The sequence below is a fragment of the Phacochoerus africanus genome, chromosome 3 (assembly GCF_016906955.1).
Source record: "Phacochoerus africanus isolate WHEZ1 chromosome 3, ROS_Pafr_v1, whole genome shotgun sequence".
NCBI classification, from domain to species: domain Eukaryota; kingdom Metazoa; phylum Chordata; class Mammalia; order Artiodactyla; family Suidae; genus Phacochoerus; species Phacochoerus africanus.
Window position 1 is genome coordinate 109,382,842 of NC_062546.1, and position 16,918 is coordinate 109,399,759.

The following is a 16,918-nucleotide window of genomic DNA, read 5'->3' on the forward strand; positions in this document are numbered from 1 at the left end:
TAGATTGTACAGAGGATAACCAGAGAAAGCCGTTCCCTTAGTGGGGTTACAATTGGAAGTGGAAGTGAGGAGGCTAACAGTTATCAGTCACTTACTCCTTGTGCACTCTGTGCTCAGCTTCTTAAAGGCAATGAGGTTAGGTAATTCTTACTCCTGATTTATAAAGGAGGAAACTGAGGTACAGAGAGATTTCTCTCTTTGTCTGTCTTTGAGCATCCCCGTGTGCCACGGTGACAAACCAAACAGATACCTGCTGTCCTCGTGGGGGTTTACAAGTCTAGTGGGAAAAACAGACCTTCCATAAGCAAACCACAAACATGAAATCACTCCACATCTGAGGAAAGGAACTGGCTTCCGTGAGCAGGGACGTCCAAGGTGGAGGAGAGAGAGAGACGTCTTAGGATCAGATGGTTGAGTAAGTCTTCTCTGGAAAAGTGACAAGCTGAAAGCTGAGACTCTGGGGATCAGAGTGGGCAAGTCAGAGGAAGCAGTGGGAGAGGTTACAGGTAAAAAGAAGGAAAGCCCTGTGAATGTCTGAGGAATGCAAGAGCATCTGAAAAACTGCAGGCAGGTCGCTGAAAGGTAACTTAATGGTTAAGACTGGTGTGACTTATGAAATCAGCTTAGGAAAATCTGGGCTTGGCAGAATTTGTATCTGAAAGGGACCTGAATTTGCATATATGTGTGTGTGTGTATATATGTGTGTGTATGTATATATATTAATTCCAGAAGTCTTTCCCCTGCCCCAAATTGCAGTGGGGAGCCATGAAAGGGTTTTGAGCAGGGAGAGATATGATCCAACTTGCCTAAGATGCCAGAGCTAAAAATTCCAGAAGCTAGAATCAGTCTCAAGCCAATCTGACTGCAGAGCCCAGGTCCACGTGCTAACAAACACTATTTCCCATGGCACATGACAGTAACTAAGATCGTGGCAGAAGGTACATGCATAACTAGGCAGCCACAAAGCAGTTGGTGATTCTAAGGGAGAAGAAATAGCATCCCTTTGAACTTTCTTTGAAAAAATCCAAAGGAGGAAGAGGCACGTGTCTGGAGGCTAAAGGGGAAGTTCAGGAAAAGGGAAGAGCATTAAAAATGGGGCTGGGGGGAGCAGGCTCTTTTAAGGAAAAGTGACTAGTCCAATTCCTCCAAGCTGTGCCAGCCATAGCAGGGTAGCCAGGAAATTGTCAAGGTAGGTTGAAGAAAGTCGGAATGGGGCTTTTTATGCTAGTCTGGACCTTTGTATATAATGCAGTAATTAGCAAAGAGTCAGGGAAGGTATCTGAGGAGAATAACATGACCAGAGCTATGCTTTGAAAATATAAACTATAATGGAAAAGAATATGAAGAAAATACATGTGTACGTGTGTGTATATCCATAATATATATGTATATATGTATCTGAATCTGCTATATAGCAGACATGAACACAACATTGCAAAGCAACTATATGTGAATACACTAAATTTAAAATAAATTTTAAAATTAAAATTTAAAAAAATTAGAAAAAAAAAATATACCCCACACACATACTCTAGAGTCTGGAGGCTGGCTCTGGGGTCCTCCTCCAGACCCCGTGTTCCAGTTCCACCTATAAGTAGTTCTGTGGCCTGACACGGTCTTCTTCATCTCTTGGTGTCTCCATTTCCTTACGTATAAGAGGGGTTGATAATAGTGAAAATTGCTGCCCACCATCTGCTATATACTGTGGGGGGCGGGGTGTTGCTCCAGGACCTCGCTGCCGATGTGATGGGCTGCACTATGGAACCACTGGCAAAGAAGGTCTTAAAAGGAGTTTTCTTAGCTGAACTTGTGTTTTGGGAGTATATTTTTTGTTAAATAAGATGCATACAAGCCAAAATTTCAGGCAAATAATGAGCAAGAAACTTATCTTCATCTTGAAAGCTGATTATAAATCCATTGAACACTCTGGAGTGTAAGGAATCAGAGAGCAAAATCAAGAAAAATGGCTCAATGGCAAAAATTAGGAATTTGATCATCGATCAAGGTTTGTGCCATATTTGATAGTAGCAGGCAAATGAACATTCCATGGTTGACTTGGATGGATTTTAGAATATTTAAGGCTAAATGTAAAGTCTAATGAAGTCAGAGGTTTTATTCTTTGGACTAACTGTGAAGAAATTGATGGAAGGTTTGTTTATGTTTTAAGTGGGGTTTTGCTTATACTGTTCAAAATAAAGTGGTTCTCAAAAAATCATAATAACAGTACCCACTTCACAAGGCTGCTGAACAGAGTAAATTAGGTGATCTGTATAGAGTGCTATCAAAGCACTTGGCATACAGTCAGTCCCCAGTGTGTGTTGGCTACTTCAGCAAAAGGACCAGTGCAGTAACTCCTGCAAGAACTAGTTACAGTTCAGCTAGAGTGAAGGCAAAGGAAAAGGAAGGGACAGACTGTAGGAAAGAATCACATGAGACCAGAAACTCCATCAGGAAGTGTACCATGACCACTTTGCTTCCAATTATGTCCCAGTGGCTAGTACAGTGCCAGGAATGGAGGACACATGAGATGGATGTGTGTGGATCTGGACTGAACTCACATGTGATGTATGATAAATGCACATGTGTTCTGCCGTGGGTCAGTTATGCCTGCGCATGGTGTACACAAGATGCCGATGCTAGTATGGATTGGTTTTGATAATAGCAAGGAAAACACTTGAACTCCACATTAAGAATAAACAGAGGGAAATATATTCCACATTTATTTCTTAAAATGTCTCCCAACTGTGAGAGTATATGCACTTCACGAAACTCACCAATTTCCCGAAATATAACCAAGGCCACAGCTTGCATTGCCATTTGAGCAGGCGGGTGATTAGTTTACCAGTGACGCAACTGAGGTTAACCCAGACTTTGGCTGACATCCCAGAATAATTTAGTCAAATCTTCTTGAAAACCTCTGCCGCGTGGACTCTCTGCCTCCCTGACCTCATGTGGAACCTCCTCTTGTTTGGTCCCCAGCGCGTGGGGCAAGTTGATGAGCTGGTGGAATGGGCAACCACTTTCACGGCCTCCAAGCTCAGCAAAGGACTGATGGGAACCAGAAGCCTCCTTGTGCAGGAGCCGTTCCCTGACGTGGTCCCAGAAGGACATGTGAGTCCTCTCCAGCTATCTCAGGGCCTCGCCATGCTGGACCCAGGCATGAGAGCAGGTGCTTTTGACAGCTGGGAAAGAACTGGTCTGAGAAGCCCCCTGACAAAGTGAAATCACAGAAATTAGAGACAGAAAAAAACCTATTAGTCAATTTCTTGCCAAAGATAAATCGATCCCTCGTGTGTCTTCCTAACTCTCTGGCCACTCTAGTTCCATCTCTGCAAATGAGTAAGGATGAGGGACCAGGAGACTCAGGGCACTAGGCGGGTTAGGTACTGGGATGAATAAAAATCTGTAACCATTAAAAAGAAAGTAATGATATGGGGGAAGAGTAAGAACAGTGGACGTTTTTTGAGGACTGGAGATTTGAAGAGAGAAAGCTTCTGTGATTATTGTTTTCTTAATGAGGAGCAGAGCATTATTCATCCAAAGGGAGGAAGTGCTCTTACTCAGTGTGCTTACTTTTTGCCACCAAGTAAAGGTGTTGAGGAAATATTTTTACATGGCAAGATCAGCATTAGAATATGCATTTTGCTTTTGGAATAGTAATGGCGGAGAAACCTCCCGGGAGAATGCTCCAATAGAATTTGTTGGTGAGGGAGTTGTGTGGGAGTTTGTTAAATATGTGGATTTAATTGATTGTCTGTAGTCATTGAAGAGAACCAAAGAATTGTGTTGCTACAGATTAGATCATACTTCAAGGTAAGCAGGTAGAGAATGAGATCTGAATTGGATCTTATTTGCTTACACCATTTTCTTCATCGTCTTTAAGAAGGAAAAAAGAGATGATTTCAAAGAAATTGTGCATTTGCAATTTATCTTGGTTTTAGTCACATTAAACCACATGACTAATGAAGTGAAGCTACTTGGATTGTCTAATATTTTTTCACCACTTTGTGGTTGCGAGATGTTTTCAAATTATACCCATTTTATTGCATATCCCACATTCAAAGTAGCTCAGCTGGGCAGTTTCTTTCCCAGCCAAGTTTAGCCCCTTTCTCATTCATGTCGGGGGTGGAAAGTTTTTAGGGAGACTTTCTTCCTCTTGTAGTGAATTCATTTTCCAAACTCATGGTCTGAATGTTCACATTTGACACTGTTTTCTTCTAAGGTTTCAAGGGTTTGGTGCTAAGGTTGCCACTCAGAATCCAGATCCCTGTGATCCAGAATCCTAGCCTGATCCTTTAGCCATATCAACTCTGAGTATCAAAAATATGGATAAGCAATGAGGTCCTACTGTACAGCACAGGGAACTATATCTAATCTCTTGGGGTAGAACATGATGGAAGATAGCATGAGAAAAAGAAGGTATTATGTATGTATGACTGGGTCACTTTGCTGGACAGCAGAAATTGACACAACACTGTAAATCAAGTACACTATAATTAAAAAACAAAAAGGAGGCAGACAATGAAGCCATAAGCCCCCAATTCATCTGCTCTTTCAAAACCTCTTTGCATGAATCTGTTGTCTGGATCACACTCCTGGCTTGTGAGCTCCTGGTAATCAGGGCAGCTGATGCCAGGCCCAGGTGGCATCTTGACCCTGGATTTTCAGGCCAAGCCTATAACCTTTGTCTGCTTCTCACTATTCCAGTTCTTCATCTGGAACCCATGGTCTGGGACCACATGCAGCTGCTACTGTTAAAGAAAAAGCTTTGCTGACACTTGTCGAAATGATAAAGTCTTCATTCTGGCAGTTACCATAGTTGTCAGATGATCTCAATATTATATTTGGGTTCCACTCTGACTACAAGAACAAGTAGGGATTTATAAACAAGGAGCTAGTTAGAGGGACTGGTGGATGGAAAAATTACTAGAAGATATCAGGTATAGAGGAGTTCTTGCTAAACTGACTTAGCAGGGTTCTTGCTGAAGATAGGCCAAGGCCTCATATATCAAAGGTGAGGAAAGAGGATTTATTCAGTTACGGAGGGTGAGGGATTCTTTTGAAACTGACATGGCAGGATTCTTGCTAAAATTGGGCTGTGCCGGCTCAGCAAGAGGGGCTGGGGCAGAAGGAGAGTTCCCTGTGGCACAGTGGGTTAAGGATCTGGCATTGTCACTGCAGCAGCTCAGGTTGTCGCTGCTGTGGCCCACATTAAATCCTTGACCTGGGAATTCCCACATGCAGCAAGTGAGGCTGGAAAAAAAATAAATAAAAAGAGGGGCAGAGGGCTCAGAAGAGTGTGACTAAAGTTCGGTCAAGGACAGAGTGTCAGAGTGACAAGCAACAGTTTTGTCCTAAAAATTTTTATATAAAATTCAGATGCAATTGTGGTGCAATGGGATTGGCGGCATCTTGGGAACCTACATTTACATGCAGGTTTGATCCCCAGCCCAGCACAGGGGGTTAAGGATCCGGCATTGCCGCAGCTGTGGCTTAGGTTGCAACTACAGCTGGGATCTGATCCCTGGGCCAGGAACTCCATATGGTTTGGGGCAGCCAGAAAAGAAAAAAAAAAATCAGATAATTATGGCTCTGCTCATGGTAGGACTGTTTCCACAGACAGACGGTGTGTGCATTTAAGCTCATTCCATCTCACCTACCCTCAGACAGAGCTTCCTTTTTGTGTGCTCCCTCTGCAATATCCTCATCAGCCTGGGGAATCTGGCATTCAGGTTTCGCTGGGAAGGATCCTAGGATTTGAGAAGAGCCTTGGAAAATGGCTCCATAATGATGCTCATGTCCTTCACACTCACCCTGTGAAGTAGATTTTATCAGATGAAGGAATATAAACTGCTCACATGTGACATTTTACTCAGAGCCAAAATTATATGGGAAAGGAGTTAATGTGTTGATACCCAGAAAAATTGGCCAAGTTTTCTTTAAAAACATCTTGTGCCATTCAAATTTTTTCTTTTTTTTCTTTCTGGAAAGCATCACTGTTCTTCATTTAGTACCATGACTTTGAGAGAAGTTTGCAGAGTAAATGCAGGTAGGCATCGCTGAAGAATTTTATTGTTATGCATGTTTACAAACAAAGAGTACACAAAGAAATGCATTTAGTATATTTCTCTGCCCCGTATTTGTACTTAAGTCGCCCTTGAATAAGCTAGAAAATAAGTACCATCATTGGGCTGGTTTTAGCTCCTTTCCATTGGCTTTTTAAAATGTCACCAATATTGAAATATTTGTGTTTTCTTTGCTGGAGTGTCAGCACGTAATGTATGAGAAGAGACTGGATATTCACTGTTCTCCGAAAATACAATTTATTCGCTTCCTGCAACTTGAGCCTTCACACTGCAGCCTTCCCTTGTCTCTGAGATTTCCTGCTTGCTCCCTCCTCTAATTACCCTTCCTTTTTTCAGAGTCTTTTCATGACTCTTTTCTTGTTCCTTTTTATTCCCTCTTGCCTGCATTCCACATTTCTTTTCCACCCCTGGCTCTATTTGGCTACAAGTGCTTAAGACTAGTATTGAGTCTCGAAGCTGAATGACACGCCCCCATCTCCCACAAAACAGTTGTGCAGATTTTCTATTGAAAATAGTTAACATTTTCCTGGCCTTGGTGCAAGGGAATTTGAAAGATCAACAGCCCCCAAAAGAAGAGCTTCAGGAGACGGGTAGCAAACTGTTCTTAGTTTTTTACTCATTTTTACATATATTAAGTGATTTAGCACAAATGCATCATCGTGCATCCCAGAAAGAAACCTCCTTCTGCTCGTCAAAGTTAAATTCAGACTTCATCCAAACACTAAATTAAAAAAATGTTGAGTTGGGAATGTGTCTGTACCAGCAAGGAATCTTGTAAGGTCAATCTGGCGAGTGGAAGTTTTGTTATGTATCTTATAACACGTTACCATTATTCTATTACAAAAATCTACTACAATACTTGGTCCTTATTTGGTAGGGGCTTCTGTTAAAAATCATTTTTTAAATAAACATAAAATGAGAAGTGAAAAGTTGAGAAATTGCGATTTTTATGCCTTGTCTCTGCCTCTAAGATAGCCTATTTCAACAAGTAACAGATATAGAGTTTCTTAAAATGACTAGTAGATGAAAGGTGTATGTACTTTGATGATTTCATGAGATAATAGTTTTTCTCTTGAAAGAAGAAATTATTATTCATGTTATCTTTTTTTTTCAAGGACATTCTTATAAAGTAACTAAACTGACATCTAAACTGCATTTTTTAAATTGTGTCACCTTTGATCCTAGAACTAGGGAAAGTAAACATTTACCTTTAAAAAAAATGAAAACTCTACCGGGAGTATTATAAATTAACGTCATGTTATTATGTCAGAAGTGGCAAAATCTCACTGTTTATGGACTTAGAATGGAAGAAAGAGAAGGTGAATAAAGAACACAATAGTGGGTTACTGTTTGGAGAAAATCATTCATGCAATCAATCAGAATTCACAAAAGAATCTTTGTGGTTTTGGCTTAAAATTTTTAGTACACATAGCACAGTATGACCGGGGACTCTAAAAATTGTGAACAGTTAATAACTTATCCCAAGAATGGATTCTCACAAAAGAACCTCATGAGAAAGCCTGGGAACAGTTAACCCAGAAGGCTTGTGCTTTATACCTTATATATTTTTGGACGTGTTTGTGCTTTGAAGAGAAGAATGATATATAAAACAGAATTCTTAAATTCTAAGGGATAATGGACACTTTTTTAAAAAATAATTCAGCCTTGTTCTGGGATTGTTTTCCTCCATATGGTGAAGCAAATATGTAAACATACATTTGTTCACCCAAATGGAGGTTGGGTTTTCACAGATTATGAAGAGTTTAGTAACTCTTGGGAATTACGATATTTCCAACCATCTGGATATCTTGCATTGCTTTTCTTTTCCCCATGGCTGTCTCATCTGCATTCCAGTTGCTCCCACCCTAGCTCAGAGATCCATCCCTACTTCTCTGGAATCCAGGAACCACTTCCTTCCTGGTCTCCCTAGCTTAAAGGTCTTCCCTTTCAACCATTTGCCCTGGCCCAATCAAGCTTTCTGAAATCTGTTTCTTTTATGTTCTCTTCCTGAAAAACAAACTTCTGATTATGATGAAAATAATAATAATGGACTAAATGTCTATTGATCAGTTCTGTGCACTAAGCTATGTTAAATCTTTCACTATGTGACCCCATTTAATCCTCAAAGCAATCTTACAAGGTATGTTTGAGTACTAACCAGGTTTAATAGGGAAAGATTTGAGGCTTTAAAATCTCAGTGGTAAAGGATCCACCATTGTCATTTCTGTGGCTCAGGTCAATGCTGTGGCTCAGGTTCCAAAATTGGCTTGGGAATTTCCGCATGCCATGGGCGTGGCCCAAACAAAAAAGACTTGAGGCTTAAAAGCATTTAGATATTTGGGGAGTTCCCATCGTGGAGCAGTGGTTGATGAATCCGACTAGGAACCATGAGGTTGTGGGTTCGATCCCTGCCCTTGCTCAGTGGGTTGACGATCCGGCGTCGCCGTGGGCTGTGGTGTGGATCACAGACGCAGCTTGGATCCCTCGTTGCTGTGGCTGTGGCCTGTGGCAAAGGCTGGCGGCTACAGCGCCAATTAGACCCCTAGCCTGGGAACCTCCCATGTGCCGCGGGAGCGGCCCAGGAAGTGGTGGAAAGACAAAAAAAAAAAAAAAAAAGAAAGCATTTAGATATTTTGTAGGAGGTTACATAGCAACTTTAACCCATTCCAGGTTCTTTCACACTGTAAATGTAAATCCTGCGTGACTTCCAAGCCTTTACAGAATATCCACCCCTCTTACTAACTTAGCAACACACTTGCTGTTTTAAATGTAATTATTTTCTGGAACATTCAGTAGAAGATTAACGTCATGGAACATCTGGAAATTTGCTGTTACTTTGTGGTGTTATCGTGCTTTTTGAATCTAAGATTTAGTTCATAAATGAAATTGAACATGAAACTCTGCAGCTACCCCAATTTCTTGGAAACCTTTATCTGCATCGCACATGGAGAACCAATTTGAAAGGGTCAGGAATTGATGACCAAAAGGGGCTGATCCCACGACAAGAGCAAACTGATAACCACCATGGATACAGATGAGGAAGATGCTCTAGGTAGAGGATGCTTGAAGACCTTTTTTTTTTTTTTTCTTTTTGCACTCCTGTCCCTCATCAGTGCTCTTATATCTGGTCCCTTCTATAACTGAAATCTTAAACATCAATTATATGGTCAGGTCCCTATAGAAATGTTTACAGTCATAAAGGAGGAAGAAAGAAAGATGCTGTTCTCAATACATCCCACATCATTAACATGTCAAGTCACTAGTCCCATTTAAATGAAACTAGGATGTTTTCCAGTTTTTCACCTTGACTATAAGTATAGTTGCCTGTGTCGGGGAGGGAGGGAGGCAGAGATGAGAGTACCAGTTTTGTGTTTCGACTCATCCGATCTCCTGAACCAGCTGGCCTTCCCACCTGCCCAACAAATTCTGCTCAGAAACATGTTCAAACAACTTATCAAAACCAGACCCCTGTTGTAACCATTTCTGCAAAGTGAGTCAGTTTAGGTTTGGTAGGTGGAATAAAGAGGTTAAGGAATCATGCCTAGGCCAGAGAAATTAGACTTCAAAGTGGAGCTAAAGTGATTCTGAAGCCATTTTACCTGTCGGAAAAAAAATTACCTGTAATAATTTTAAGAATTCGTGATTTTAGCTCAGTGGAGGTGGCACAAGCAAAGAAGTCTGCAATGGAACTGTTTCATAACAAAGCAGAAATTTGTTTAACTATGCAGCCTATTGTAAATACGTTACCGATATCAATGATTATTTCATGCAAGCATTAACTTCGCAATTTCAAAGCTATATTTTAGTAGATGACTCTTTAGAGGTCATTTTATGAAGCATAAGATAATTCCTTCGAGGGCGCCCGTAGCCCACCTCCCTCAGTCTGGTTTTATGTTTCATTGACTGTATTAGCATTAAACTCTTTAAGAGTGACAGGCTGCAGGAAGGGGATCCCAGGTGGGCCACGGGATCTGCAGGGCCAGCTGTTCCCTAGCCCAGATAATTCTTCTTTTGGAGATTTACAGATCTGTTTGCATTTGACAGACCACGGCGAGTCTTTGTACTGCCCAGTCCTGATGTTATAAAGGAAAGCAGCTTAATAATTTATTAACTGCTACATTTCCTCTGGGCTTCATCTGTGTGATGCTGTTGAGTCACAGAACGTTATAAATATGAAGAACTTAGCAGAAGCACATTCTCAAAGAGAGGGGTGGCCTCTCTGTTATGGTTGTAGTCGTCAAGGACTCCGTGGAGGGCTCTTGTTGGTTTACCTGATTGGAAAGCAGCCGAAGTGATTAGCTTTGGGATGTGGGACTACAGTGTCAGTTTTGAGGCTGCTGATCATGTGCCGGGACCTGCAAGCAAGTTAGCAGTGTGCTGACAGTGAGATATGGCTGCAGCGGGTTTCAAGGCATTCCTGAATTGTCTATGTGCTCCAGCGACGTGTCACCCTCTCACCTCTGTGCTTTTCACTTATGTGATTCCCTGGGTCTGAAACTCTACTGTCCCCACCTCTTCAAAATCTCCATGTTGATATGACCACCGCAGAAATGACTTTTTTTATTTGTTTTAAACCAGAAGGCTTTTATTGATCCTCTTCCAAATGAATATCACTTTGGCCCTCTTTGACTTGGTTCTGACACTTTACAGATCCTGCTTTGTATGAGGATGGCTATTAACTTTTGCCTAGTACTGGGTGGGAAGACCATGCTATTCCAATGCTGTTTTAACCTGGTAATTCCTGTATAGCCCAGTACCATGTCCTGCCTGTGGTGGATGCTTATCCATTTAATAAACTTTAAGAAAATTGCTGTTAATTCTGAGCCCTGACCCTTCTCTCCCGTGTTTCTTGCTCCTTTCCTAGTTGCATGTCTTATTTAATGATGTTTTTAAATTTTTGTGAAACATTTTAGCATAGAAAATAAATTACTTTTAGAGACTCTCATGTTAGACTAATAATGAAAACTGTCTCTCTCTCTCTCTGTGAGCAGTTCTTCCATTTTCAGAGATTTTCATATATTATTATATGAAATAATAAAAGGAAGTAAAGAGGCAGAGTCCTTTTCTAAAGATTAAGAAGCTGATGGAGTTCCCGTGGTGGCTGAGCGGAAACGAATCTGACTAGTATCCATGAGGATGTGGGTTCCATCCCTGGCATCACCCAGTGGATTAAGGATCCGGCATTGCCGTGAGCTGTGGTGTAGGTCACAGATGTGGCTTAGATCTGGCGTTCCTGTGGCTGTGGCATTGGCCAGTGGCTGCAGCTCTGATTGGAGCCCTAGCCTGGGAACCTCCATATGCCGAGGGTGCGACCCTAAAAAGATAAATTAAGAAAAAGAGGAAGAAGCTGAGTCCTAGAGAAGTAAATTAACTTGTACAAAGTTGCCTGTCTGTTAGATCTCAGAGGTTAAAAATCAAACCCAGATGTCCTAGTGATTCCACTAGGACTTGATCCGCTTATATATTTTTGTCATCAAATAGTTGTGGAGTTCCCATTGTTAGGCCCTGAATAGACACAGTCTCAGACGACCCTGGCCTCTGCTTTTAGGAGGTTCCATCCATCGTAATCACACAGCTGCAGAGCTGTGAGAAGGATGGCCCAGCCATGTCGCTTCACTACCCAGACTAATGTACAATTAAAAGGCAGCCTTCCTTTTCAGTAACTGAGCAGACTCAATACATTTAATGGCACTTAATGATTATTTAGCTTGTAGCATCTTTTATTCAAAGGTCAGTTGCAAAGTACTGTATTCACTGTTTACTCCGTTTATAAATGACAGGGATAAATGAACAGGAGATTTTCTACATTAAAGAAATAATTGGCACCACCTTGTATGCAGTTGGCACTTAATAAATGTTTGGCAACTAACACAATAGAAATTTCTTCTCTGTTTTTGAAGTTAATCCTTTTTAGAATTGACTTTTTCCTCCAGAAAAATGGGCCAAAAAAAAAACCCCACCAACTTTGGAAATGCAATGGGGATCTTCTGCGTAATATTTAATTTAAAGCAATTTCAGGCAGAAGCTGAACAAATTGCTTAAACCTTTTTGTTCCTTAATTTCAAGAAAGATGCTCCAGAGACTCGGATCTGACTAGAGTTTGCCCTGCTTTGAGTTAACTTCACTAGTAATTCAACTGCAAGTATTCTCAAGTTACTGGTATACCAGATTGGATGGGTATTTTATCTATTATGTTCTTTTATCTTAGGTTTCTAAAAAGCCACATTTTCAGTACAAGGGCTATGGGATTTAAATAGTTAAGGGTAATTCTTCCTCAAGGCTGCTCTACGTAGTTACAGCCACCTGCTCTACCATGCAGAGTTGAGGTAATTAATAAGAGGCATTAACACGTCTGGTATCACTGGGGAGAGGGAAAAACTGAAATCTGTTGAATAGCTTTAACTGTGAAACAGTAAATGTTGATTCACTCACCATCTTTCACTTTACCACCCAACTTGAGATCATTTCCTCAAGATGAAATACATGGTAAACTCACACCCCAAGGTAACTTTCATGGATTTAATTACATGTAACTGGAAATACGTGTCTGGCTACGTGGCACGTCCAGCCACTGATCCATAACCAGCATTTCTGGGGGGAAAGCGGAGCTGGTGCTTAGGAGAGAGATGGGGATTGGAAATGCAGACTTGAGACCACAGATGAAGCTGTGGCGCCATGAGTTATCGCTCTCCATCCTTCGTATGGAGAGCAGAAGGAAGGAGATAAGGGAAAAGCCACCAGATCTAGAGGAAGACCTCTAGTTGGAGGTGAGGGTGGAAATGGAAAAGGAGAGAGGTGAGAAAGAGTAAAGACAGACTCAGACCAGGTAAAGACAGAGACAGAGTAAGTACATTGTTACCCAGATGAAGAGGAAGTAGGTCTTCCGAATGCAGGAGATAAGAGGAGAAGCAGTGAGAAACCAGAACCTGGCCTGGCCTTTTTGTTTTTGTATTTAGAGGGCTTCACCCACAGAATATTGAAGTTCCCTGGCTTAAATTGGAGCTCTAGCTGCCAGTCTACACCACAGCCTCAGCAACGCCAGATCCAAGCCACGTCAGCAACCTACACCACAGCTCATGGCAACACTGGATCCTTAACCCAGTAAGTGAGGCCAGGTATTGAACCTGCATCCTCAAGGATACTATTGGGGTTCGATACCACTTAGCCACGACAAGAACTCCTATCCTGGCTATTTTTGAATGAAGTTTAACAGTGAATGAGAAGAGCTATCTGGGGTGCAGAGTTGAAAACAGAGAACTGAATGGGATAGATGTTTATTTTGAGGATAGGATTGATGAGATTTGTGAGTTTCTGTGTAGACTGAAGTCAGAGCCATTGGGGAAAGAAACAGTGAAGAGTAATAAATGGCAGTTTGTCTTAGTGGGATAAAAGATACCATCTGAGTGTTTCCTCTTAATGAGATCCTTTTCCATCACCATCTCCACATAGCACATCATTAAAAATAACTAACAGAAAATGTCTTTTTAAGTGACACATTAGTTTACTTAAATCCTCACATCTGAATCTTGCTCCTACTTATTTTCCCTCACTTGTTGACAAGTCATGAGGAAAGAGAATGTTTACTTCAATATTACCTGTCATCTAAGAGAGTGGTATTGCTTCAATAAAAGCTTGATGGATTAATACTATTTTAAAAACAAAACAAAGCAAAATGCTATGAATTGCCCTGCCTCTAGTCATAAAGCCATAAATATATACATCTTTAGACATACATAAAAGTACAATAATAACATAGAAAACTAGAGAGTTAAAGAAAATAATGTCATTAGAGGGATATGCAAGGAGTTCCCCTGTGGCTCAGCAGGTTAAGGTTCCAGCATTGTCACTGCAGTGGCTTGGGTTCACATTTCAAGGCTGCAGCTAAAATAATAATAATAATGATGATAGAGAAAGGTATGCAAATACCATATAATCCAAATAGAGAAATGATCATTGCATAAGGTGCTATTCATTTAAAATATGTATGCTGCCAAAAAGATAATTTTTTATCTTAGAATTTCATAATAAACACAAGCGTTAAATTATACAGAGTAGACATTGAACAAACATAGCTAATGGACTTTGCAGTTATCATTTTTTAAGATACAAAATTCCTTTCACTTGATCCCTTGCCTAATATTATTTTTAAATAGCATCTAATATCCTGTTATAGATTTTTTCAGTAGACTGGTTAACAAAATGTCACCAATCCATATGAGTTGGCAGGAAGTCAATGACACTTTATCACGAAGGATCGCTGGCATGTTCATAATAGTAATGATGCCTCTAATATGCATTAACAGTTTCCTTCCGTGTCTCAAAGCCATTGGATTTAATAGATACCAACTGAAATGTGGCCAGCTTGACATTCTGACACCCGAGTCATTTAGAGTTCATATTCACTGACCAGAAACCACCCGCTAGGGCAGAGAATTATTACAATTTTATAGTTGGAATCCCAGGGAAGAATAGTTTGTAAGTAGCAGCCAGTGATTCAAAACAAAAAGTAGTTAATAGAATGCAATTTGGGCTACTTCAAAAGGATGGGAAGGTCATAATGTATCTAAGAGCTCTTCCAGGGCCCTGCTTGGTCTGTAACTTCTTGTGGAGCAACCCAGGGGGTTTGTCTTGCAGCTTAGTCTCTATTTATTTCTCTGGGGAAGAAATCTGAGAATGTGTTTTATCTTGGGAGTGTGTTTTCTTGCGGGGGGTGTGGGGGGGTAATTAACAGCAGAGAAGAGCACATTTATCTACCTGGTCTCTACTTCCCCCCACCTCTTGACTATCAAAACAAAACTAACCTTGCACAATTGAAACAAACGTGCAGTCTCAACACAGAAGCAGAAAGTTATATAAACAAGCTCTGAGTAATTATGCACTGGCTTAACTCCCCTCAGCTTGTGAAATACATAAGGTCACGTGCCAAAGCGATGTAGTAATAAGCAATTAACCAATGAATTGGGGTGGAATTTACCCTCTTAATAACTGAAGTGCGGTTTTATTGCATTTGAGAGCTGTATAATTTCAAAGAATTCTGTGTATGCTCTGAGGCATGAAGTTCTCAGGGTGTTTTTTGTTTTAATCGTTTATCTATTTCATTTTTCATAGACACTGGATTATTTTTTGTCATCCTTTCCACAGTTGCTTGAAAATGTAGTCTAGAGAATTAAATTGATTTTTAATTATGAGTTCTTGATTTTAGACTTCAGATAAGCTAAATTGAACCAGAATATTCTTAAAGCATAAACAATGGATTGCCTAAATTCCCAGCTCTCATTTCAAGGATTTGCTAATGTGGCATTGATCAATCTACAATTCCCAGACTGAGGGGAAGTGATAGGAATATTGGATAAAAAATGCCATCCAGGCCAGAAAGATAAATTGTTTGGGTTGTCTTTTTGCAAGTTTGAGGTCACGATTCATTCATCTTGTTACTTTGCTATATCCCTTTAGTGGCTTCAATTGTAGGATTAAATATTGAATGATGGCAGATCATTCAATATATAGGCTCTCATAGTTTGGCATTAGAAGCCTTTTCATGCTTAAAATGGAACTGTGTGCACACAGACTGCCAAAGATAATCGTGCTGATGATCTAGCCCGGGAGATTAATCCCTCAACAATATTATCAGACAATTTTTAATACATTGATTTGTCCCTGATATGACACTTCTGAAACAAATGGATATACTAAGCATTTTAAGAATAACATTGAGCCTGGTTCTTTCAGAAAATTAACCCATTAGCAGATTTGGCTAGAAACATCCCATGCGTTATCACAACCAATGTTTGTTACCACAAAAATAAAAGTAAAATATAAAAGATTCAAAATGCTTTGAAGAGAGTATTAATTAATGGAGGATTAAAAAAATAAAAATCGGGAGTTCCCGTCGCGGCGAAGTGGTTAACGAATCCGACTAGGAACCATGAGGTTGCGGGTTCGGTCCCTGCCCTTGCTCAGTGGCTTAAGGATCCGGTGTTGCCTTGATATGTGGTGTAGGTTGCAGACGCGGCTCGGATCCGGCGTTGCTGTGGCTCTGGCGTAGGCCTGTGGCTACAGCTCTGATTTGACCCCTAGCCTGGGAACCTCCAAGTGCCGAGGGAGCGGCCCAAGAAATGGCAAAAAGACCAAAAATAAATAAATAAATAGATAAAATAAAAATTTTTTAAAATAAAAAAAAATAAAAATCACTTGGGTAAAGTCTTGCCTTTGTAAACTAAATATGCAGAATAAAAGTACTAAATTCATGCACTGTCTAGTAAATCTAATTAGACCAAAAATATCCAAACCTCCTTTCAGCCTGAGATATTATGCTTAAAATATTTCATTTAGTTGTTGCTTTCTTAATACATTTGAGGGGGTTGCTTAAATCCTAAGCCCATTAAAGGGGAAATGAAACATTAAAGGTTAAAAATGCATTATTTAGCCAAGAGACTCAAGAGGCTTGAAGAATAAATGCATATACATTTTTTAAAATAAAAATGTTTTATTTATAAAACATAAAAAGTTAAAGTTTGACAAGAACCAGGAGGTCATTCAGCTTCTCTCAGCCTGTGCAGAATTACTTTATTTCACATTTGTCTGGATTGTCTGAAATGCCCCAGGTGATCATTTTTCACTCCTTTGTAAAGTGGCTAAAATCCAAAAGTTCTTCAAGGTAAAATTGTTTTGGGGTGGTTAGAGAAGGGAAAGATTTTGCCTAAAAGTTTCTTTGTGTATAACCAGCTCTTTCTCTCTCCCTAGATTATGCTGTTTGAAATCATTATATTAATTCCATTTTGCTCCATAAACAGTTATTTCATATTCCACTTTTTTTCCCCAACCCAAGCACA

General features: G+C 40.3%; 1 protein-coding gene and 1 pseudogene across 2 annotated transcripts in view; both read left to right on the top strand.

Annotated features, from left to right (window-relative positions):
* The window catches only part of TENM3 (teneurin transmembrane protein 3), a 706,293-nt gene that overhangs the window by 313,214 nt on the left and 376,161 nt on the right, over positions 1–16,918 (top strand). The window lies entirely within an intron of this gene.
* On the top strand, positions 1,747–1,985 carry LOC125123095 (protein CEBPZOS-like; annotated as a pseudogene).